The following is a 26,379-nucleotide window of genomic DNA, read 5'->3' as shown; positions in this document are numbered from 1 at the left end:
AAGAGAAGTCTACTAGTGTCAAGAATAGGCCTTAATTCGAGGAAGAATTTTCTGAGAATATGCGTTTGGAGCACAGCGTTGTATGCTAGTAAAACATGGACTGTGGGAAAACCGGTACAAAAGAGAATAGAAGCATTTGAGATGTGGCTACAGACGAATGTTGAAATTTATGTGGAACGAGGAGGGTCTGCTCACAATCGGAGAGGAAAGGAATATATAGACAACACTGACAAGAAGATGGGAGCGGGTGACAAGACATCTGTTAAGACATAAGGGATTCACTTCCATAGTACTACAGGGAGCTGTAGACGGCAAAAATTGTAGAGGTAGACAGACATTGGATACGTCCAGCAGATAACTGAGTGCACAGATTTCAAGTGCTACTCTGGGGGAAGAGGTTTGCACAGGAGAGGACTTCGTGGCGGGCCGCATCAAACCTGTCAGAAGACCTATAAATTTCCTGTGCATTTTTAGAATCATCGTTTGAAAACATGTAGACCAGCAGAATGTTCGGAGCATAATAAATACATCATTTCTCAGTGTTTCACGTACTGTCCTGTACGTAATGATTCCAACATCTGTTGCTGACTCAGTTTACCGTGTAATTATTTGACCCCTTCCCCTTTGTCTGTGCTAACAATTACATCCCATGCGCTATATCTCTTCGTTTCCAGCTTTCCTTCAGTGTTAAAAGCTGCATAACGGTATGCTGCGACATTCTATAATGTTAATTATGTGTCCATCTTCCCAGTTCGCATGACTGTGTATAATTTTCATCCATGAAGTGTGTTCTCCATTCACTTTTGGGCCTATATTCTTTTTATTCGCATTATAACGTACGTTATGGTTCTTTAAATTTCATCGTTTCCCGAAAATAGCTTTGGAGGCTTATGATACTGAGCTGTTCATAGGAATACCATTCTATGCTAAAAGATGCTAAGACTCATGGCGCGGGGTTAGTATAAAATGCTTCACTACTGTTGAGTGACGCTCATAGAAATATGCCTATGATTTCCATTTCAGGCTCGATAGGAACTGACGCGAATGACCTCTTTCAATACTCTTAGCATCCAAGACATGAGTGTGACTCAAAATTAATTTTATAATTAATGACCCAAGTGAAATACCTCACTAGATCGTTTAATTTTAATAACATAAAATTATAGCAAGTATGTGTAACATATTTTTTTGTGTTTCGGCACATGCGCTGGAGAGCTTTTAGAGTTATGAAGAGGTATTGTGCACTATTTTAGCAACGTCACAACTGAATGTTATTCCTCTTATTCTTACCTGATTTAGTATAGAGGTGGCAAAGCCTGAGTTTGATGTTAGTAAAATGTTAACACTTCATTTAGTATTTTTTGTACAGAAATTCATCACAGATGACAACGTCCAGTTGCCATGTCAACAATGTTATCGGACGCTACTTCAGGACCGTTTACAGAATCTTCCCGAAATCTGAACTCCACATTTACATCTACTTCTAAATGTATACTTCACAAGCCACCGTAAGGTGTACTACCGTGGTACTTAGCATGTGGGTCCCACCCTTATCTGTTTCTCCTGAACTGAGAGATGGTACGTGGCAAGAGAGCCCCTTAGTGTCCACGCACATGGCCCCAAAAAAATTGCAAATTTGATGCCGGTGAACAACTGCGAGAGAGATTTGTCTTGAAGGAAATAATGTTTCACAAATGTTGTGAGTAAATTTACCGCCGGCGCACAAGGTCTTCCTTGTCACGTCTCCCACGGTACATAGTTAAAGTCACTACCGACACTAGCGCTGACTTGACGAACTTTTGAAAAAACGTTCAGGTTTTGTAAGTGAAATCATTGCGTACCTGAGGGTAAACTAACTCCGGAATGCTCTGAGGTCGGTAAAAGTTAATGACTGGAACCCCGTCGCACATACATCTGCCAACACTATTCATACAGTTCAGTTTGGAAGTTAAATGACTCCTTAATCGAAACTGTTCCCATCTGTATTTAGAACTACTTAAACCTAGCTAACCTAAGGACGACACACACATCCATGCCCGAGGCATGATTCGAAACTGCGACCGTATCGGTACGACAACTGTGCTCAGTAATCCCTTTGCCCGTTTTGATGCTTGTTATTAGCTCAAGATTATTTGTTGCTAGGAGGTCAAGTGTGTTTTCACAGCCGTTTATTCGTGAACTAACTGCTCGAAACAACGTTCAGAAAATGCAGTTAGCACAATTTCGGATCATGTTTTGTGTATACCTCCGGATTTAAAGACGTATTTTCGCCAACATATAAAGGGTAAATTAAAGTCACCACCAACTTCAACTGTATGAGTCGGGTACGTGTTTGAAATTAAACTCAAGTTTTGTCTGAACCTTTCAGCAATTGTATAATCTGAATTGGGAGGACGGTGAAAGGATCAAATTATTATTTTGTTCCGGTTGCCAAGAATGACCTCTGCCAATACTAACTTGCAGGCAGTATCTACTTCTGTTTCACGAAGAGATAAACTACTTCTAACAGCAACAAACACGCCACCGCCAACCGTGTTTAGCCTATCCTTTCGGAACATCGTTTGTTCTTAGCAAAAACTTCGACTGAGCTTATCTCCGGCTTTATCCAGCTTTCAGTGGCTATATCGATTTGAGCATCAGTGCTTTCTTTTAGCACTTGGGACTCTCTCGGAATCCACAGATGCCCGCTTGTTATTTATAAATCTATTGGAGGTCGCATCAAGGCAAAGAATTATCTCACGATCAAAAAATTTTAGAAAACTTTCAATTTTAGTTTTAGTTCCTGTTGCATTACGTTTTGGGCCAGGTAAGACCTTGATTTTATTCTTAAGTTTTGTTTTACCCGGAATCACTAACGGATTATTTATCCATAAAGTTTCCTGGTCCTCGCCAGTATAAAAATGGGACTCTCAGATTCCGTGAAATAAGCTGCAGCATCAATTATTTCTGATTTATCGTCGCTGTCAAAGAAATCAACATAATACTTTTAGTCAGATGATTCCAGAAGAAGTTGCTCAATTTCGTCTAGCGTCAATTCTTTTCTTGGTGCAAAACTTCATGACAATAGGGAAAAAATGGTTCAAATGGCTCTGAGCACTATGGGACTCAACTGCTGAGGTCATTAGTCCCCTACAACTTAGAACTAGTTAAACCTAACTAACCTAAGGACATCACAAACATCCATGCCCGAGGCAGGATTCGAACCTGCGACCGTAGCGGTCTCGCGGTTCCAGGCTGCAGCGCCTTTAACCGTACGGCCACTTCGGCCGGCACAATAGGGAAATTATAATACTAATCTCCAGTAATTAAATAATCATTCACTGAAAGTGTTTTTGTAAAATATAACTTCTGATCTTCAAAACATTCAGCAGCGCGTACGCCACATTTACTAAAATCACCGGGCGCATGAGGTACGCAGTACCACCTCAGTGTAGTTGTCCAGTTCACAGATCGCTCACGGCTATTGTGAAGGGTCTTATAAAGCGACACTGGTGAAAGTTTTCGCCTGACGATGTCATCGAAGCATATCCAGCACCACTGTTGTGTGCTTGGTGCTTTAATTATGGACAGAAAACCAAGATGCCGGGACTCTGTGACTCTACGCGCCAGCCGCAGGGTTAAAATTTCGCCCAGTTTTCTGAAAAGATCGTTATTACTGGGGTACAATACTGTGCTCAGTATGGGAAAAGCTGGTCGGCTTTTGTTATCAGAGGGCACAAAGCTAAGGTCTGGGTTATGCTCCTGCTGCCACGCTGTCGACCATAACGTGCCTCCATCATGAGCGTGAAACATAAAGGTATGTGGAAAATATCTCAGACCACACAACCGAAGCATCACCGTTTTATCGTCTCCTTCGTACTTCTAGCTCTGGCAGTAAGTGTTGCAGACTTCCAGGTACACTGTTGAATGGGTATGGATATTTAACACATTTTTAGGACAGGTGCGGGAGTCTTGTAGACGTTAACAACGGTGATCTAGCCAGTCTTTAGAATTACTTAATGAATACTGTTGTCAATGTTGTAAGAGGTATGCGCTATATGCGCTGCCTGCAACGGGCAAGGCATAGGAGAGTCTCTGACCAGAGAGCAGTATGTAGTTAGTTGTTGCTTGTCGCTAGTCGGCATTAGTCTTCAGTAGTCTTGAGCAGTCTGCGTGAGTCGGCGGTAGTAGGCAGGTGTCTGCGCGTGTCTGCGCTTGTCTGCAGTTTCCTCTGGTCGGGATTCTGGACGATGAGTATTATTGTAGAAGGTAAAGAAGCAGCCTTGCGCATATCTAGTAATGTATGTTAACTGTCATCCAAATTTTAAAAAAATGCCCCTATAATAATTTTTATAATATAAAGTAATTTTTTTAAAAAAGCATTCATTTCAATTTAAATATTTTTTTTCAAAGCATTATCAATCCTTTCACGAATCACAAAGCATAGGCCAGCATTGCACGAAGCTGTGCCAAAAAATTTTTAGGTAAGAGCAGATATATTCGCAGTTTTTATTGAGGTAAGAATTTTTGCTTTTTTTATTTAGAAATACAGGGCCGTGGCGCAGCGCTGCTGTCGTCATAAAATTTACCAGGTTACTGAATTTTTTTATTATTTTTGGGTTTAGGAATTTTTCTGTTTCGAACTTAACATCAAATGAGAAAAGAATTTTATGTGTACAGTAAATGCGAATGCATTTCTCCAAGGAGATTATAAATGGGAGCAAATTTTGTTCAGAGGTTACATTCAATCATTAATATTTAAAAATTCATTTAATTATTATTTCCGTGGAAGGTTACACTTGGTTCATGGTTCATTTAAATTCATATTTTTGTGGGGAGGTTACATTTGGTACATTTTAATTATTATTTTCTGCGGGGAAGTAACACTTGGCGACATCCGTCCAGGACCGTATATCTTTGTGAATCATCTGAGAAGTAGTCATATATCTGCTCTTATTCATTTAAATGTAGTTTGCATCTGGCGCAACGCATTTACTAATTTATCACTCTTTCTTTCACAGATCATCGGCAATTTGTTGTTCTATGATGTAATTGTGTTTGTTGCATTTTGCATTGTCCTTGTTTCATTTGTGATTAATTTTGATTTGTGAAAAATGCCGCGAAAAACTGTTAACAGTACATCGCGATGTGCAATGAGTGAAATAGCCGACTCGAATAATTTGACTGATCATACTAGCGACAGTTTGTGTAATAATGATAGTCCTCCATTTACAGACAATCAGTGCGTACTGATCACTAGTAATGGTTTTGATGCTAATGATGAGCAAACAAATTCAATTGTGTGCTCTGTTAATTTAACGACAATTGATGACGCGGGACGTTCTGTTACAATGAACGGTGACCAGTTCGACACGCCCGATTTGCAAAATTTGAATTGTGAACAGATCAATTTTTCTAACGAAAATGAACAGTGTACTCAAAATACGACAGATTTATTTGATTCCGAGGTAGTGACTAACAGTGCACATCCGATTAGCAGACATTTTCAAGAATCACAGAATATCCAAATGGATACAGAAAACGTGACAAATGCAAATACACTAACGCACAGCATAGAAAATAGAGTCGCTAATTTTGACTTGAATCAAATTATGCCAGTATTGCTACAACAGAATGAAAGACAAGACAACAATCACAAACAACTTAGTGAAAATTTCAAACAACTTAATGAAAAATATGACAACCTGAATGAAAAACTAGACAACAATTACAAACAGTTGAATGAAAAACAAGACAACCTTAATGAAAATTTCAAACAACTTAGTGAACAGAATAAACAGCTTAGTGAACAGATTACAGCCGTAGCCGCGCAATGTCATGATACTAAAGAACAATTACGTGAGGAAATTGAGGCTTGTGCTAGGAAAAGTAGTGAAGAGATTAGGTCTGTTGCTCAAGAATTAAGGAATACGCAAGCAGCTGCAACAGAATCACTTAGAGACGAAATTAGTACAGTCGATAAACAATGCTCTGAAAGCGCAACACAGTTACGCTACGAGTTTAAATTAATGTCAGCAGAACTTTCGCGCACACTAGATGCAAAGGTTGACGCGAAATTTGGACAACAGAACAGCCAAATTGACGAACGTTTTAATCACCACCTACAAAACAGTGAAACGCGATACCGTAAATTCATACAGGAACAAAATAAAGTAAAACGACAGACAAGTCATGGAAACATTTACTGCACAGAGACCGGAAGATAAACGTAAATTGTTTACGAAAGCAAAAACATACGTAGACAACAATATTGCTACAGTATCAGACGAAATTAATACTATCAAAGAATTGGACACCGAATTGCGTGATGAAATTTCCGATCTTAAACCAAAAACAGATACACACATAGTAGACTTTCAGACAGTGACCGACAGACTCGAACAATTAGAACTAATACAGGATTCCGATGTCATGAAAGCAGACGTTAAAAAATTGAACGAAACCACATGTGAAATACAAAAACAAATTAATGCTTGTGACACTAGAAACGATGATCAGGTAAAAATACTGACTGAAAAATATGGTGAATTGACCAGTCGTATTGATGTCATTGAAAGTAATAATGACACCAAATCAGACGATACCTCACCGATTTCGTTTAATCAAATACCTGAATTCCAAAATTTACAGCTGACGATCAGTGAGATAGATTCGTCCAGTAATACATTACGTAGAAAATTGTCAACTTTACAGTAAGAGGTGACAGAGATAACAAATATTTCAGTCAATAACACGTCACAGCATACGGCACATTCCGAACATTTGTCACACTCACACAGCCAGTATTATTTAGATAATTTACAGTGAGTACGTGACTTAGATTCCAAACAATCACAGACGAAAAGATTCTCATACAATCCTGAACCTGTTCAGACATACAGAGACGATAATTTTGATTACAAGCATTCTCTATCCGTGAGAAAATTTGAAGTATTTAAAAATGACAGAACACAGATTCACCCATTGGATTGGATACAACAATTTAGCTTTGCTTTTCCACCGACTTGGCCCGTAACACATAAACTTGAATTTATTTGCAGTTTTTTGGAAGGCGAGCTGGCAACTCGTATGAGACTGATCGCGAGACAATGCTATTCAGTAGAAGAATTTCAGAATGCTTTTCTTTCAGCGTATTGGTCGAAGACGACACAGCGCAGAATTAAGGATCAACTAATTAGTTTACCGAATTATGAGAACTCAAATTTTCCCACTGTCACGCAATTTTTTGAACACATGGTCCAACAAAACCACTACTTAAGTGAACCTTACAGTGAATCTGCACTTATTTAATTATGTATTTCTAAATTACCACGATCATTAAGAGTGTCACTTTTAACGGGTCAACAGAAAGAAAATATTTTGGCATTCAGAGATCTGTTACAGCTCTTGGAAGTGCAGCAATCGGATTATTCCTTTATAAACAAAAATTATTCATATAATAACCAAGGTCAACAAACATACAGCAATTACGATCAGCCACGCAATTTCAATAGTAAAGCTAATAGACGCAACAGGAACGACAACCACCAGAACTTTAATAACAGGGAAAATTTTAATGATCAGTATCGTCCAAATTACCAGCAACAGGAACCACATTTTGGTAGCAATAGACGTTTTTCACCGCAACAGCATGAAAACCAACCGGTTAGCATACCTAACCAACAATGCAGTCTACAAGGTCAACCAAGCTTTAATGCTTCGCCGCCTACGCGTATAGCGTCGACCCCAACAAATAGTAATGCACAGCAACAAGGGAATCAGTACGTACAGAAAACACATCATTTCAATCCCTATCGCAATGCACCGTATAGAAATGACTATCATGACAGACGTAAAAATAATGAGCACAATTTTCAGCGTACGTTTAATAACAGTCGGTCTTACCAACAGCAGAATCATCCGCAACAACAAATTATCATGAATGAACCAGACAGTAGATATCATCCCGAACGTAATACGTCAGGAAGAAATAACAGAACAGTACAAATAGTCGAAATGCCACAGCATCCTCCCGAAAATAATAGCACATCAGATAGAATTTGACTATATACAGTACAGGTGGCATCTTCCAGTAAGGCAAGCATTACTTTTGACACGCAGAATCTTGTTCACGAAAATGTTATTACTTTTGACGACATCCGAGACACTCTTTTGCAGGAAAGACCAGTTATTCAAGAAACCATATCACACCCTGTCATCGAAGTAAAAATTGGATCATCCAAATTTTCAGCAGTAATCGATTCTGGATCACCTATGTCAGTTATAAATGAGGAAACTTTCAATGAATGTAACAAAGAGCATACCTATCCTACGTTACCATTAGGCAAAACTAAAGTAAAAGGAGCAGTATCTGGTAAAGGAGTAGATGTAAAATTACAGACACATTTATCATATTGTATTGCAGGTCATACATTTCACTCAAATTTTTGGATTGTTCCCTTATTGACGACAGACGTTATTTTAGGTACGAATTTTCTGGTACACCAGGACGCAATTATTGACTTTCAAAACTCCTATTTAATGTTAAAGGATGAAAATGTACCACTGGCTTTAGAATTTCAGCAATCTTTATCTGCAGAAGAACAAACAATTAATCGTACAGAGGTCATTTCCGCATCGCGTAACATAGACTGTCATTCCACATTGTTAACAGATACGTACGTACACAACTACAATTCTCCAGACGAAGCCGACTATGACGTTATACAGATGATTTCTGATAAAGTTAAACAGAGCAGTGCAAATACAGTCGACGAACGCACGCAACTACGCAAAATTCTTTTACAGCAAACTCCAGTTTTTGACAACGTGCCTGGTACTATGTCCGGTTTTATGTATGAATTTCAAGTTAAACAGCACGACACATTTAAAGCCAAGCATTATCTCATTCCGTATATTCACAGAGAACAAGTTAAGAATGAATTGCAAGCTATGCTTGACCAAGGAATTATTGAACCGGCAGTTAGTCCGTACATAAACCCGCTCCATATTGTTAAGAAAGAGGATGCTTCACTTCGCCTCGTACTTGATTCGCGTCACATCAATGACATTATTATTAATGAAACAGATCGCCCTCAAACACTAGAAGAACTTCTACAGAAATTTCATGGTACTGCTATTTATTTCACATTAGATTTGAAATCGGGATTTTGGCAAATTCAACTCCATCCGGACTGCAGAAAGTACACGGCTTTTCTCTGTTTTGGTGACTGTTATCAATTTTGTAAATTACCGTTCGGTTCAACTATTTCTTCAGCAGCATTTATTCGTTGTTTCAATACAATACTTCCGACAGAACTTAAAGACAGAATCACAACGTATGTAGACGACATTCTTATTGCAGAAGCTAACTGGTCTGAACACAATCTGATTCTTGAACAACTGTTATGCACTTTTCGCGCACAAGGACTCACAGTTAATCTCAGTAAACAGTAAATCGCACTTTGGCAAAACTTCTATAAAATTTCTTGGACATGTAATTTCAGCAGAAGTCATTGCCCCTGACCCGGAAAAACTTCAAGCTTTACGTGACATTACTGTTCCTACGACGAAGAAACCACTATACAGCTTTTTGGGTTTAATTAACTTTTTTTCGTAAATTTATTCATTACTCTGCTTTAGACACCCCTTGATTATGTCAATTGACAGGTAAAAACACTATTTGGTCCTGGGATAGGCAAGCACATTCTGAATTTATGAACCTGAAAGAAGCTTTGTTGAATGCACCACTTTTATCACATCCAGATCTTACTAGAAATTTTTCCGTAACCACCGCCAGTTCTAACACCGCTTTAGGCGTGCACATTTTTCAGAAAATTTAAGAAGATGGCACTACAGTAATTAAAAACATAGCCTTTGCGAGTCGCATTCTGTCACCTGCTGAACGCAATTATTCTGTTACAGAACTTGAAACATTATGTGTTGTATGGGCATTTACGAGATTTCGGCATTTTCTTTATGGAAGACATACGACCGTTTACACAGATCATAGAGCGATACACTTTTTACTTTTCGCTAAATTTACACACGACAGATTAAGTAGATGGAAACTTCATTTGCAGGAATTTGATTTTACAATTGTTCACATTCCCGGTACACAAAATATTGTAGCAGACGCACAATCCCGTTCTCTCAGCAACAATCAGCAAGACATCGCAACCAACTTCTGCAAAGCAAATTTCACTGTCATGTACATTCAACAAGTTGCATTTGTAAATTTCATTTCGTCGTCATTACGAGACATAGCGCAAGAGCAGAGTAAAGACAACGTGTGGAAAGAAATTAAACACCTTTGGCAAGATAGGTATAATGTTACCATTAGAAACCATTACACTCTACGCAATAACATTCTGTTTCACCGCTCTCACTCTGACAGCAACAATTGGTTATTATGCATTCCCTACGAACTTGTTAACAAATTAATCTGGTATACTCATTTAAGTTACGCACATTACGGAGCCAGAAAATGTTTTCTTATACTGAGACAGAACTGTTATTTTACCAACATGGAGAAACGTATTCGACGAGTTTTAGCGTCATGTAAAATCTGCCAGAAAGCTCAGTCACATACGACTTCACATATTCCTCCATTACATCCCATTGTACCGGTAAATTGAGACACATGGCCGCTGTAGACATTTTGGTCCGATTCCCAGAACTAATAGAGGTATTTGCTACATCTTTGTCGCTGTTGAACTCACTTCAAAATTTGTTACCTTCACTCTGTTACGCAAAGCTACTGCTAAAACTGTTTCGAAAGCATTTGTAAAACATTTTCTATTTCGTGTAGGGCATGTATTGAAAGTAATTTCCGACAATGGACCACAGTTTCGATCAGATACATGGACACGTATGTCACGAGCTAGAAACATTTCTTCGATCTATATATCCAGGTACCATGCTTCTTCGAACCCTTGTGAACGATTAATGAAAAAAATTGGCAAACTGTGTAGAATATACTGCAATAAAAACATATTGATTGGGACACTGTAACGTGCGCGCGGGACACACAATACTCATTAAAGCCTGTACTATGGTAAGTGAGTGGAGTCTACCTAACGAGACAGGATTTTTGTATAGATATTGACCGCGTGTACCTGAATGGTGCAAAATCAGACTTACACCCACTCTGTAATAACAATGATACGTCAAATAAGTCCGAAATAAAACTACACGTCAAGACGGACAAAAAGCAACACAGCAGATGCTACCAATTTGTTAATAATACGGTCGCCAGCCTAATTAGCCATTAACTGAGTTTCTTCCCTGTACAAGTTGATGTACATTCATGCAAAACAACGCGTAGTAACACTGCATAATATAGTAAATTTTAGAACCAGAAAATCTATTGAACTGTTAGTTTCATTTTCTGTACTGATATGGAAAAACCATGAGTACATAACACTACACTATAATGTATACTACCAAACTTCGTACTGTCTATTGATCTGATTAAAATCGGGCATAGGTAACCCTAGGAATAGCACTTTGGGGCCACGCACAAAATGTAATTTTTTGATAAAGATAAAACACTGATAACTTTTGACATAGATATTGGCTTTAACTTTTGCTGGTCAAATCAATTTAGAGCACTTCAGAATTCAACTGAATAAAAAGGGGGGGGGGGGACTTGAAACTCTTGTGATCACTGTATTAAAAAAATTAATTACGACACCGTTATGCGCTCAAGATTTCCGATATATGAGTTACTACTCTCTTTATCTTATTTCCTACTCATTTAAATAACTTTATATCTGTCTCGAAATAATTAAACTTCATAACTAAATCAATATTAAAGTTATCTTCCAACTTTATCAGACCTTCGTTATTCATTTACTGGTTCATTAACAAAACAGTTCTTTAAACACCATTCTAACATAGTTAGGTCTACAAGTAATTATTATTAACACAAAATTTAATTTTTCATTTCAGGACACTCGGATTGCACAACATTTGGAAAGGACCCTATCTAGGTTAGTTGTGAGGATAATTAAATGATAGGAAAGTTCTGGTAAAATTTAAGTTGTTATTAAACAGTATGGAACAAAAGTAACAGTGGTCCATACGAATACAGTACTAAAAGTTTCAACCTGTTTGTATCGATGCGGCGGTTGACGGGCGGCGAGATGGCGAGGCACAGAGCACACATACAACCACAGCTATGGCTCTTGATGTATCGGCACTTTAATTCTTCTTAGCGTCGCAATGCTTTTCCATTTAGTGCCTATGGAATTTTGCCATGCTGTACAGGCGTTGGAACGGCATACCCGAGGCTCAATGAAACTACGTCTTCCAGGAGAGCCTCCTCGCTCCAGAACGTGTTGCTCAGACCAATGCCAAACTCCAACTACTACTGCTGAGCCCGTTGTGCCGTACAGTGCCCGTGTGCATTTTCCCGCGCTCGCCTACCATCCACCTTTTACCGCTCCCCTTCAGACAGGGTATTCACCCGAGGTTTTGCATTCTACATATCCTAACACATCGCCTACGTATGGACCAGACGCACAGTTACAATTTCAAACATGTTACAACAGTTTCAACATTTGTTACCTTTCAATTCTATTACAATATTGTTTGACATTTGACATAAACATTAATATTCACATTGAAATTTGTTTACAGTTTTCTGAACACAATGACATGAAACAAAAAAGAATTGAAATCAGAACATCAATTACACTAATTTATCGAAAAATCAGATGGAAAAAAAATTCCTTATATGTACAATAGTACAGCGATGTTGTTGTTACAACACACACATACTCTCATTCCAAGATGGAATTAATTCCATACCAAATGAATCTACTAAGCTATCTCCGACTGTTATACTGAAAAATGTTGAACTACCTAACAAGATTAGAGAATTAGTAACGTTTCCTACATCTCGTCGACTACGACACCATGAAATAATTGACATTGCGCTGAACAACATCAAACGTACCGCAGAGCGCCGGAGAAGACAGCAAAAACAGGTTTGTACGCGCCGTGACTTTCACATTTGACAGAAGATATTAGTACGCACACATTATTTATCTAATAGAGGAAAAAGTAGATGTAGTAAATTTGAGCTTCTATATGCAGGTTCATATCAAATTCGCAGCATTCCTCACCCCAATGTAGTACACGTCGAAACTCTGAGAACCAGAAAAACCAAAGGGAATCACCATTTCTCGAACATCAAACCCTTTATTGAATGAACATACTTTATGATTTATCACACTGTAATGCCATTTCCTGACTTTTTTTTATAACCACTTATGCAATTATATTCACATGATTACTTACTGATGATTATCGTATTTTTTCTTAGCAAGTGCCTGGCAAGGTAAGGTTAACAGGTAGCTTTTCTTGTCGTTACACATCAGACCGTGCACATTTTTCCAGATGAACTTATACATTTTATGACCACTTACGCAATTATATGTTTTGTGATTACTTACTGATGATTATTGTATTTTTTCTTGGCAAGTGCCTGGCAAGGTAAGGTTATCAGGTCGCTTTTCTTGTCGTTACACATCAGACCATGCTCATTTTTCATTCTTCATGTATGTATGATTGTTTTACTGTTTTGTTTGTATGCACTATGAAATGTTTATGATGTAACAAGCACCAGTTGACTTTGACATTTTGCCTTATCGTATCTCAACATTGTGACTATTTTACATTTTTTTTTTTTTTTTTTGCTGCTACATTGTGATACTCCGTGTACATTTTTGCATCTGAACACTGTCTATGTTTTTTGACATATTACGTTTTCTGTCATTCTATGCTGTATGCTCAACTATATTACTAGAAACCAGTTCTTATTTAATGGATATATGATTTAAATGCAAGACATTAATCATTGTCCATCATTTTCAGAAAGAAATAACGTGTCAAAGAAATAAATTAAACAAACCCCAGTGGATTACTGTGAAATGGGAATTTCACCTTCACAATGAACGAAAGAAGATGCAATACCTCGTCACGAAGAGTAAATGGATCAGAATTAACAAGCATTAACAAGAGTATACTATACACATCGTATGAGAGCAGTCTTAACTAATTTTTTCTTTCAGAATACGAGGCGATTGATGCAGGCTGTCAGACAGAACTACACATCTTAGTTTTAGTGATGAAATATGCTAGAAATAAGGAACTCTATATTATGAATAGTTGTATGATGAAATGTCTTTTTGCAGATGATATTGAATGATGATGAATAGTGATGCAGAATATGCTAATATGGATAACTAAGTGTTTCTTTACAGGTGATGATAATAATGGAATTATGGTGATATGGATAAGGAAGTTTTCCTTTGCAGGTGATGATAGTAACGATAATGAAGTTTTTCTTTGCAGATGAGGATAATGTTGAAGTTTATGTATTTATGCTATGTATTTATTTAAGTATTTGTTGCAGTTTGTCTTGACAGTATGTCTTATGTCGCATGGTATGATGACTGAAGGTTTTGGAAAGGACAGCTAGAGAATGTATATATTTAATACACATTTCATTACCTGTTAATTCGAAGTTCACTACTTTTCAGAATAATATGCGTTTCTTCTTTCAGCTTAATAATCCATTTTGTGTTTGTTGCAGGAGAAATTATTCATGAAATTAATGTGCTATAAGCAGTTGGTCATTAAACCTGTGTCATTCATGAATGTGATCACATATACTCTATTTGTTTCATAACCTTGCTACAGCTGACTCATGACAAATGACGTTACACATCTTCATTTGCAGCAATAAGTCAAATGCAAATATTGTTATGCTCCAGCAATTAATTATCGATCCCAACGCAATGCATTGCTAGCACAAAAAAAAAAGTTTTACCAGTCCCAAATAATGCTACCAATTTAAAAGGGTTATGAGTAATACTGAATGATGTTTTATAATCACAGACTTTGAGTAATAGTTACAGAGTGCTACATTTTAATTATGTCTTATGTCACTTAAATGATGAGTTCTGAGTAATAGTGAATGATATTTTGTAATAATGCATGCATGCTCTACACTCATTAGCTCCTGTTTTGACTGATGTCTTCTGATGATTTGTAACTGATCAATGAGTGCCAATAATTATTTTTAAATATGTCATATGTCACTTGAATGCTGAAAAATGTTTTGTAATATTTAATACTTATTTGCCAATGAATGCCACTGTTTCTTATATTTTGAATTTGTATTATGTCACTTTCATGCTATAAATATGGATACCAGTAGCTTGATGCTACACTCATTAGCTCCTGTTTTGACTGATGACTTCTGATGATTTGTACCTGGCCAATGAGTGCGAATAATTATTTTTAAATATTTCATATGTCACTTGAATGCTGAAAAATGTTTTGTAATATTCAATACTTGCTGACCAATGAATGCCACTGTTTCCTATATTTTAAATTTGTATTATATCACTTACATGCTATACCAGTAGCTTGATGCTACACTCATTAGCTCCTGTTTTGACTGATGACTTCTGATGATTTGTAACTGGCCAATGAGTGCCGATAATTATTTTTAAATATGTCATATGTCACTTGAATGATGAAAAATGTTTTGTAATATTCAATACTTGCTGACCAATGAATGCCACTGTTTCTTATATTTTAAATTTATATTATGTCACTTTCATGCTATATATATGAATACCAGTAGCTTGATGCTACACACATTAGCTCCTGTTTTGAATGATGACTTCTGATGGTTTGTAACTGGTCAGTGAGTGTCAATGTTCTCTGTAAATAGATGACTTATGAACATTATTCTGTAATACTTCATACATGGTACAGAAATGTTCAGTAACTGGGCGATGAGTGCCACGAATTAATCAAATCAGTTGATAGACTAGTGTAATTATCAATGATGACTGGCATAAGATTTAATGTCCTTCACCTTCTGACTTAATTACCAGAAATTACTACAATATCCGTTTGTCCTGTCTATCCTCATGATCATGGAGCACTATATTTGGTTTTTGCACTAATTCTACGTTGGTGTACCTTACAAGAACGTGGTGTTGACACGACATGCTGTCCACCACCTTGAGCGATGGAGATGTTATTATGGTCCCACTGTTTGGTGTACCTAATGTACTACCAAAATGATAACATGGAATATTCATGCGACATTTCAGTGTCTTGGCTACACTGATTAATACTTCAGGGAAAAGAACTTCAGATTGTCTCACTTGGTGTTGTGCTTCTGTAGAAAGATATGGACTTCCAGTGCAGCTGCGTGCAACCTAATGTGCTACAACCATGATGCAATCCTTTCCTTTCCTATCCTAGTTCTTGTAAAATAGTAAAAAAACTACAGTGCGTGTGCACTTTATGTCATTTGTTAATATGATTTGTATTCATTGCGTATACATTTTGCGTTTTCCTGATATGTTCTGTACTACAGTGCGTGTGCACTTTTGTCATTTGTTAATACGTTTTGTACTCATTGCGTATACATTTTGTGATTTGCTGATATGTTCTGAACTACAGTGCGTTTGCACTTTTTGTCATTTGCTAATATATTTCGTACTCATTGCGTATACATTTTGTCATTGCTTGATATGTTCTGTACTCAGTGCATGTGCACTATATTTTATTTCATGTTCTGCAGTTATATATGTATATATTCTGTGATTGTAAACTTAGTTAATTAAGACAAATTTGTTGCTCATGGCAAGTCCAATTGACTCACCATCGCTGCCAAATTTTTTACCCCCAGTAGACGGTTATGTAAGAGGTATGCGCTATATGCGCTACCTGCAATAAGCAAGGCATAGGAGAGTCTCTGACCAGAGAGCAGTATGTAGTTAGTTGTTGCTTGTCGCTAGTCGGCATTAGTCTTCAGTAGTCTTGAGTAGTCTGCGTGAGTCGGCGGTAGTCGGCAGGAGTCTGCGCGTGTCTGCGCTTGTTTGCAGTCTGCTCTGGTCGGAATTCTGGACGATGAGTATTATTGTAGAAGGTAAAGAAGCAGCCTTGCGCATATCTAGTAGTGTATGTTAACTGTCATCCGAATTTTAAAAAAAAGGCCCCAATAATAATTTTTATAATATAAAGTAATTTTTTTTAAAAAATAAGCACTCATTTCAATTTAAAGGTTTTTTTTTTCAATGCATCATCAATCCTTTCACGAATCACAAAGCATAGGCCAGCATTGCACGGACCTGTGCCAAAAAATTTTTAGGTAAGAGCAGATATATTCGAAGTTTTTATTGAGGTAAGAATTTTTGCTTTTTTTCGGAAATACAGGGCCGTGGCGCAGCGCTGCTGTCGTCATAAAATTTACCAGGGTACTGAATTTTTTTATTATTTTTAGGTTTAGGAATTTTTCTGTTTCGAACTTAACATTAAATGAGAAAAGAATTTTATGTGTACAGTAAATGCGAATGCATTTCTCCAAGGAGATTATAAATGGGAGCAAATTTTGTTCAGAGGTTACATTCAATCATTAATATTTAAAAATTCATTTAATTATTATTTCCGTGGGAGGTTACGCTCGGTTCATGGTTCATTTAAATTCATATTTTTGTGGGGAGGTTACACTTGGTACATTTTAATTATTATTTTCTGTGGGGAAGTTACAATGTAAGTGGCAATGTGTGAGGTATTTCCGATACTTGATCGCACTTACGGCACTATAGCATAAGCTCGGTCACATGTGGTACCCAGAAAATCAAAAGGAGACATTTTGCACCTTCAGAGAAGATTTTCTTCGGATACAGCGTTGGCCTCCTGTAAGTCGACTAGAACGACATCGTCGCCACTTAAAATGTTTTGTAGGATTTGATATTTAGTAGCACTTATTAGCTATACATTAAAGTGCCATTTTCAGCGAGAAGGTCCGAGCTTCGTAGTTACAGGGTCTTTGGAACATCCGTTCGTTGTAATCATCCTGTGGTAAGTGAAGTAAGTGCCAGGAGATCTCAGTGATAGTTGTGCTAGTTCATTTAACATTATCCAGGGTGCACGTGCAGCATTACACCCCAGAACTATCGTTAAATCATATTAATAAGTCATGTACTCAGGTTTATGAAAGGAATATGTGGTGTTGTCAGCCGTAGCGCTAGCATCTGCTGTCGACACCTCTAAGATGTTACTTCCTATAGGTGCATCGCTGGCCACACGAATGAGACGGAAGTAGCAAGACACGCTCGCTAAAGTTGTCCCCGTCACCGTCGGCGGCCTGTCTTAACACAGACCGACGCACGGATCCCAGATCAGTTCTATGTCATGTAGTGTAACGACAAAAACATAAGTAAATCCTCCTGAACTACGAGGCAGAGGGCCGAAAAAATCTAATGACAGTAGATCCCACAGACCTCGAGGAATTACAGCATATAATTTATAACGTTTAGATTTGTTATTAACTTTAACCTTTTGACAGGTTTCACAAGTTCTAATAATACTTCTCACAATACGGGACATATTTTTGAAATAATAATACTTCACTAGATGTTTAATACATTTATGAATTCCAAAATGCCCGTAACATTCATGAATATAAGTAATTAATTTGTACACAACAGTTTTCGGAACGCAGATTTTCCATCTCTGGTGTTCCCTCTGTGCTTTCCAATACAATAAGTCGTTTAAATATAACCACACACCCCGGGTATTAACTGTTTCGTCCCCATTATTAAGGTTTTGTATAAGTTCCCTATATTGATCGTCATTTCTTTGATTGCATCTAATAGCAGTTACTATTCGTTTAATCTTACGTTCGTTCTCCTGAGCTAAAAGGAATTAAACATGGTAATTTGCTCCTGGTTCTTCCGCAATGTTAATATTCTCCATTCCTACTGGAAGTCTCGACAAAGCATCCGAAACTACATTTTGAGATCAATTTATATACCTAATTTCGTACTGAAATTCTTGCAAGCATAATGCCCAACGTAATAATCCATGGTGAAGTAACCGACAATTGTTAAAAAAGGTTAAAGTCTGATGATCAGTATATACAACTGTTTTTCTTCCAATTAATAATCTTCTAAATCTTTGAAAACCTCATACCACTGCGAGAGCTTCCTTCTCGGTTACAAAATAGTTTCTTTCATGTTTACTTAAAGTTCTACTAGCGAATCCAGTAGGCTGATATAATCCCTTTTCATTGGTCAGATCACCTTGGAATATTACGCAAGACACACCATAATCAGAGGCATCCGTACACATACAAAAGTTCTGATGGAAATCTGGATGGTATAACATTTTAGCTTCTGTTAATGCTCCTTTTTATCTTATTAAAAACTTCCTCTTCCTCTTTTCCCCAAAGCCATACTGATTTCTCTTTTAATAAATCCAGTAATATAGGATTAACAATATCCTGCCCTGGAAGAAATCTTCTCAGAAATCCTACCATTCCTAAGAATGATTTCAGTTGTTTCGAATTTCTAGGACTCTGGCATCGAGCAATAGCTTCAATACGTGCTGGGTCTGGCCTAATACCTTTACTGTCCATTATATGCCCCAAAAATCTCACTTCCTCCTTTCCGAAGTAAGACTTAGATAATTTAGAAATAATTCCGCTGTCAATTAAACGGTCAAACAATTCTCGTAATATCGTTGCGTGTTCTTCCCACGTTTTAGTGGCTACCAAAATATCATCTACATATAAAATAATCTTTTGTAATAATTGCTGACCCAAAGCAGAATCTAATGCCCTAATGAAAGTTGACACTGATATATTAAGTCCAAAAGGTAAAACTTGGAACTGATACGATCTGCCTTCAAAAAGAAAAGCCGTATATTGCCGTGAATCCGGGTGTAATATTACTTGATGGTAGCCAGCAGTTAAATCAATTGTCTCTTTCCATCTCTATAATTTTGTTTAATTCACGAGCTTCCAGAACCAGCCGTACCCCTCCAGTAGCTTTCTTAACTACCCACAAAGGACTGTTAAAAGCACTACATGATCGTTCGAGAATATTTTGTTCTAGCATCTTACTCATTTCTCTACTAGCCGGTTCTTTGAATTGTACTGGAATAGGACAAGGTTTCTTAAAGAATGGTTCATCTGAGAAGACGGCTCTAAATTCTAACAATAAAGATTCCTATTCTTCCTTTTATTGCCAGACAGACAATTCGTAGAATAACAATTTTCTTTCACTTCGGTTTCGATACTATTACTAGCTTCACATTGGTATACTTCATATTGCATATCACTAGAATCTATTAATAAGTTCATGGTCTGTGTGTACTTAATCTGTAAGGATTTGTAGCAATTTTCAGGTACTTGATTATTAGAAAACCTCACTTTAAAAGCACAAGCCTCCTTATGGATGGTTAAGGAAGAGTCTTTAAAATATAATATGGCTTTATATTTACACAACCAATCTATACCTAAAATTATGGCCACATTTAAGTTGGCTACGGCAAGTACAGAGTGAGAAATTAATTGTTTAGAAATTTCAAAAGTTAAGTAAACTTCCTCAGTAATATTTTGACTTCTTTTACCAGTAACTCCTATAATTTTCACCCCAGTTACTGGTAAGGTTGGGAAATTCCAATATTTTCTCTTCAGTTGAAATAATTCTTTAGATAAAACACTTACTTCACTACCCGAATAGATTATAATATTTACTTTGGTATCTTTAATATAATCTTTAATAACGGGTTTATAAGTTATATTCTCCCTTATCTGATTGTTTTCCTGAAGTAAATCTTGTTGCCGATTACCTTCCTTTTGGCAGCTTAATGATAAATTGCAATTAGGTCTTGTATAATTTTGACTAACAGTTCCCTTTAGTTACTAGTAACTAAACTAAGTAAGATGCTAGAACAAAATATTATCGAACGATCATGTAGTTACTAGTTTTCCGAACTTTCTGTGATAACGTCACCTACAACTTGACCTTCAGTAATTACTTGAGAATGATTTATCTAATTATCGTTATTCTGTAATTTCCGCATTTTAGAGTTATTGCCACGAATTTGTTGGCTCTCTTTATCTTTAGATTGACGTTTTATATGACAAAACCGGCTATGATTGTGGTTGTTAAATTTTCGTGGTTCTGAATTATTATTATTTCGAGGATTATCATTTCTACCAAATCTAAATTTCTCGTCTTCCCGTTCTCTATTAAGTATATCTAACTGTTCTAAATATCCTAATAATTCGCAAGGTTGTGACCATTCCCTTTCTATCATTCTTTCCTTTACATAATATGGTAACCTACTAATTAGGACTCGTATTAGATGACTTTCAATAATCGGTTCTTCAATTAATTTAGCACGGTTTAAATGCCATTCGAAATAATTCCTATAACCTCCCCACCGTTTAGAATATGGAGGAGGGTCTAACAATTCTAAAGTTAAGTGCTGTTGTTTTCCTCTTGACCAATAACTTTGATTAAACTGCTTAACAAAATCATCCCAGTCCCCAACCCTATTACAAATTGAATCCGTTTTTCATTACTCCATTTAGGAGATAATGAAGTTTCAAAAGCTTTTATAAAGATTATAGGGTGAATTTCACCTCCTGGTTTGAATACAGGAAATCGACTTGCTACATTTGAATTTGTCGTTATATCATCCCAACATTCTGCGAGAGACATTGTTGGATTTTGTTTAGATTGCAGAGACATAGTTGCGTCGGATTTGCTTGCCGTGATTTCTTTATTTGTGTTGTTGTCGTCCGAGCTAGCAAACACGATGCGACTGTTGTCTCTGATTACGTTATTACTTCTACTGCTTGAAATGTTTTCATTATTATCTAATTCCGATAACCGTTTAGTAATTTCCTGTATTCGCATTTCCGTATTGGATACGCGGTTAGCTAATATCGATTCTTCACTGTGTTCACGATGTGAACGCTCTGTACTTTCGTCAATGTTATTATCTTTGGAAGTCTCAAGGTTACTGCATATTTCGGTAATTAAAAATTTCATGTTTTCTATTTCAGTATGATCTTTCTCTACTCGATGAGTTAATGTCTCTAATTCTACATTATCTATCTATCTACAGGTTTGGTAGAAACCTCTTTAATAGATTCTAATAATTCTCTACGAACAGTTTGTGTTTGCATAGAAAACTCATTTCGTAACTTATCGTTAATTTTCTCTATTTCATTTACAACTAAGACATTGACATTATCTAGTCTCTTGGTTAAGTCAGTAATATCATTTCGCATGCGAGCTTTTTCCTCACGCGATTCCTGGATATGTTCTTCTAACCTTTTACAATTATCAGCAATCTTATTATTAAGTCCAACTAGTTCTTCCTGCATTTCAACTTTAGAAGCCTCTATTTTATCACTTAATTCTCGACTGGTTTCATTGAGATGTTCCTGTAACCTGTCTGTAGATTTTGTTAGCTCCCCTTTAAGTTCCTCTTTTAATCTAGCCGTAGATTGTTCATTAGACTGTTTTAATTCCTGTTTTAGTTCCTCTTTTAATCTAGCACCAAATTCTTCGTTAGATTGTTTTAATTTAGTGATTCCCCTAAAAAGGGATCTCATGCTCCCATCGGACACAGATTTCTCTTCGTCTGACGTTTCACTTCCCGACATTATTGTAAGATATTAACTAGTTACACACGCAGACTTGTAATCAACAATCCTATTAAAAGCACACTCCCTATGTACAACACTCCACTTCCAACTGAAAACAGACTCACCGAACACTAATATTGTAGTTCGTAGTTCTCGGTGATTAGTGTGCTGCTATGGGCTGCAGAAGTAACAGCCGTCGATGCAGCCGCTGAGATGCTGCGACCCCGCTTCCGCAACCGGCAGGACACTGAGTCGAACACCGGAGACGTCACTGGCTGCAACCACGACCGGCCGCACCGTAGACAGGCGAAGCCCTCAGCCACACCTCTAATACCAGCCGGAGGAACGCCCCCCAGCTGACGTACTGGGCCTGTTAGTTTAGGGAGAAAAAGGTTGTCGGGGTTTGCAGCGTTCAGCAGCTGCCCAACAGATGCGCCTTCTCGTGGAATAACTGCGTGATCGTACTGCTTGGCTGCGCTAAGTCAGATGCCCACACCCGCGAAGTCGCCGCTGGCTGGTGAAGGCTCCACGAAAACTCGCGTTGACTTCTGAAGGACTCTTGATGTTTTGTTTCGTACCTGTGTATCTTAATTGCACACAAGTCCTGTTTATAAGGTCGCCACGCTGTAGTGTAACGACGTACGTTTTGTATAAATGATTTTCTTTTGACATATGCCCATGAGCAGACTTCGTCACCAACGTCAGTTACAAAACACCTCAGAATTATTTAAATTCCTTTTAAAATTGACTCTGAATGGTTCTTGAACCAAACTGTAGTTAAAACATCATCATTTGAGTCGTATGTGCAGAATTACGTCACTCAGTCCAATTGATTTGCGCAAACTTTTTTTCAATTTAGATGTCGTTTGTTTCTTCTCAGAAATTATGTTAATGCAAGTTATCCGCTTTAATAAATATTAAAACCACATTGAATAAACTTTCAAGACTCAAACTCGCGATGAACGTTGTCAAAAATTAATAATCTTGTCAAATATATTAGTAATACTTCTTCATTAACATAATTCTTCATAAATAAATTCTCGGAACACGTATTTAAACTTTTGTAGTATACACTAGTTTGTTATCTTCCTATATACTACATATAGACGTGAACCTTAGCCTTGACAAGATAGGACTGAACATTTAAAACATGATTAAGCTTTCTATGGCGTCTTTGTTGTAGAAACATTAAAAATTCTTATTTTTTCAGTTTTTAGAAGCACGACACAACAACTCGGTTTCAGGATATTCTGTTGCTCTTTGGCTGTTGACCCGCGACGAATAGTGGCCAGCAATTTTCTCTCTGGTCCCGGCAGTGAAGATGCTGTCTCCGTCCGTTGCGCCGCCCTCTCCGTACATGAAACATAAAAATAAATACAAAACTTTAGATAATTCACAACAATTACAAATATTACGAAATAGATAAACAAAACACTAAATTAAACTTATATTCACCTGCAAACTGGGCTGACACTGGTGGATGGGTGACGCTTCAATTTCGCGTCCCCCTACAGCCAGACTACGTTCCGGTCAACGTCCAGTCCAGAGCAAGCAGCGGGAAGAGTACCGCGTTCGTCGACCTCAGGTTTAGAGACGCGCAAGCTGATTCTCCAACTGCAAGTCCTTGCAGAAGTTTGTGCACTTCGCATTTGAACGGAGCTACAAAGAAGAATTTCTATTAAACGAACAGAGCTACGAGAAAGAGTTCCTGATGAATAGTTCTTCTAGTTGCACTACCAACGACAGTCTGTCGCATTACAGATCTTGGCCTGGTTCTGTCAATGCATAGAAATTTACTTACCCTCTGACATACAGTCACAGCAAAGAAGCTGTAGAACGAAAGACCAGTGTTGATGTTGACTGTAAATATATTTAGATTCTTCCATTTTACGAGCGCAATAATGATGCCTTTTATCACATGTTTAGAACCAAATTTCTTTATGATATCCTGCCTGAACCAAACAATAGACAGAAGTACTAAAAATAGAGTGAGGGTTCCTAGATGATGGTCTCTTGTCGCTTCAGAAATGGTAAAGGCACCAGGGCAATGGCCATGACATTGAGCTTTGCGTTGGGAGCAAGATATAAGAAAATAAAGTCTATTTCACAATATTTGTCGTCCTGGTGAAATGTAAAATAGGCAAGATGTATGAAATTCTCCAGAAAATGGATATTAGCTGTTGATGAGTAACATATAAGTCGTATAAGAAGCAAGAGGGGAAAACAAGAACGGATGATTAAAGGCACGTTTGCAAGCTCCATGCACATGCATATTGCTGAGACTATAGCACGGGAATGTTCCTTGGCCACATTATAGAACTGCTACCACATGTAAGGCATCATTGTCGGCCACTCTTTTCCATAAATTTTTCGGAAGTACACTTTTGGATGAGAAGTGCTTACATGGTTATATTATTGCCGTGAAAGGGTAGTGCGTCTCTATTCATTTTCGGTTCCAAAATGCAAGAAGAATGGAATCGGACTTTTTAATTGCGTTCTTTTTGAAGTAAGCGAACTGCGTCAGAAACTTTTGACTGGTGATCTGATGCTGACAGAACATCGCCAGAATGGTTAAACATCAATTCGAATATATCATACAAGCAACTTCTCTGATAAATGGTAAAACCAATACCACTATAAAAGACTGTACCAGTTTACAACCAAATTGATGATATCCGTTCATTGTTTGTATACTGGTGATTCCTTCAAATCGTTGATGCACCACTTCAAAGTTCACTTTTTGCCGATGTGCATATTGGTACCAGACGCATGTAACGATTGGGTGGAAGGGATAAAACAACTCATAAAGTTATTTAGAAATAAAAAACAAATACAAAGTTTTCGGGAACAGTGACTAGACTTGTAAAGGACTTCAGGGTAGGTTGTATGAAGAGATCATCGTTAAGAAAAAAATTCGACACGTTGCACCGTTTTTGAGTTCATAGAAGTCAGCAAGACAAGCCGTTTCAGGCACAAATTTGAAGCAGCCTGCCAGATACAATTATTGTCAGTTGTTCTCCACGCTTACATAATTGCACACGAGACTGCTTAACCTTTGGCTCGGATCCCATCCTTACTGCCGTCCCATGTTCAAATTTTTGTATCACTCTCTCCTTCGGTTTTAGTGTTCAATTTTGTACTGCAAGGAAGCCAAGGAGAGGATATTGGGGGTGGCTGGTATCCTCTTTCTGCAACACAAATGCACATGTGGCTTAATACAGTGCTTTATTTTCATGAACTTTTACGTAACCGGAATGGAGTCCGTGTTCTATGGCACAAGCTCATCAGTAATAGTCTTCTTGCAGACAGAATCAGCAATGTTGCTATTACAAAATTATTCTCACTTCTAGTCCCCAAACAGGTTATAATCAGCTCGCTAGCGCTGTCGTAACCTGCAAATGAACTGATAGACGCAAAATCGATGAATGAGTCAGTGGGGCCCTCCGGTCAGCAGCGACGGCCTAAATACACGCTGTTGAGAGGGCGTTGGCGGTTTGTTGCTTGTCGGTGTGTCTCTGGCCTCTCTTGTGATAGGCATGCTTAATTTCGCGCCTACTTATCGATCTTCGCACTTCATCTTTGACGACCAGTGTGGCAGCTTACGCCAGCACATTCCTCTGCCCCCCCCCTCCCCCCAAAATGCTGTGCTGCACCGTTGTCGTGTAAGGAAGATGCAAACGACAACCGGGTCGGGTGGGGAAGCAGGACGATGGATGTAGAAATGAGCTGCGAGCTGTTGAAAGGTAACGCTGGTGGGGAATGCTTGCATGATCTTGAAAGTCTCTTCGGGTTTGCTGCTGGACCCTAAAATCAACTGGACTCGATATTTCGACGATTCAATTGATCGCCATCTTCAGGAGAATGCGGTTTCTGCTGATGAGTCCCTCTAAGAAGTGACGTCAGGCTGCAAATCG

This window comes from Schistocerca americana, chromosome 7 (genome assembly GCF_021461395.2).
Source record: "Schistocerca americana isolate TAMUIC-IGC-003095 chromosome 7, iqSchAmer2.1, whole genome shotgun sequence".
NCBI lineage: Eukaryota > Metazoa > Arthropoda > Insecta > Orthoptera > Acrididae > Schistocerca > Schistocerca americana.
The sequence above is the reverse complement of the archived record's forward strand: the minus strand, read 5'-3'. Positions refer to the sequence as shown.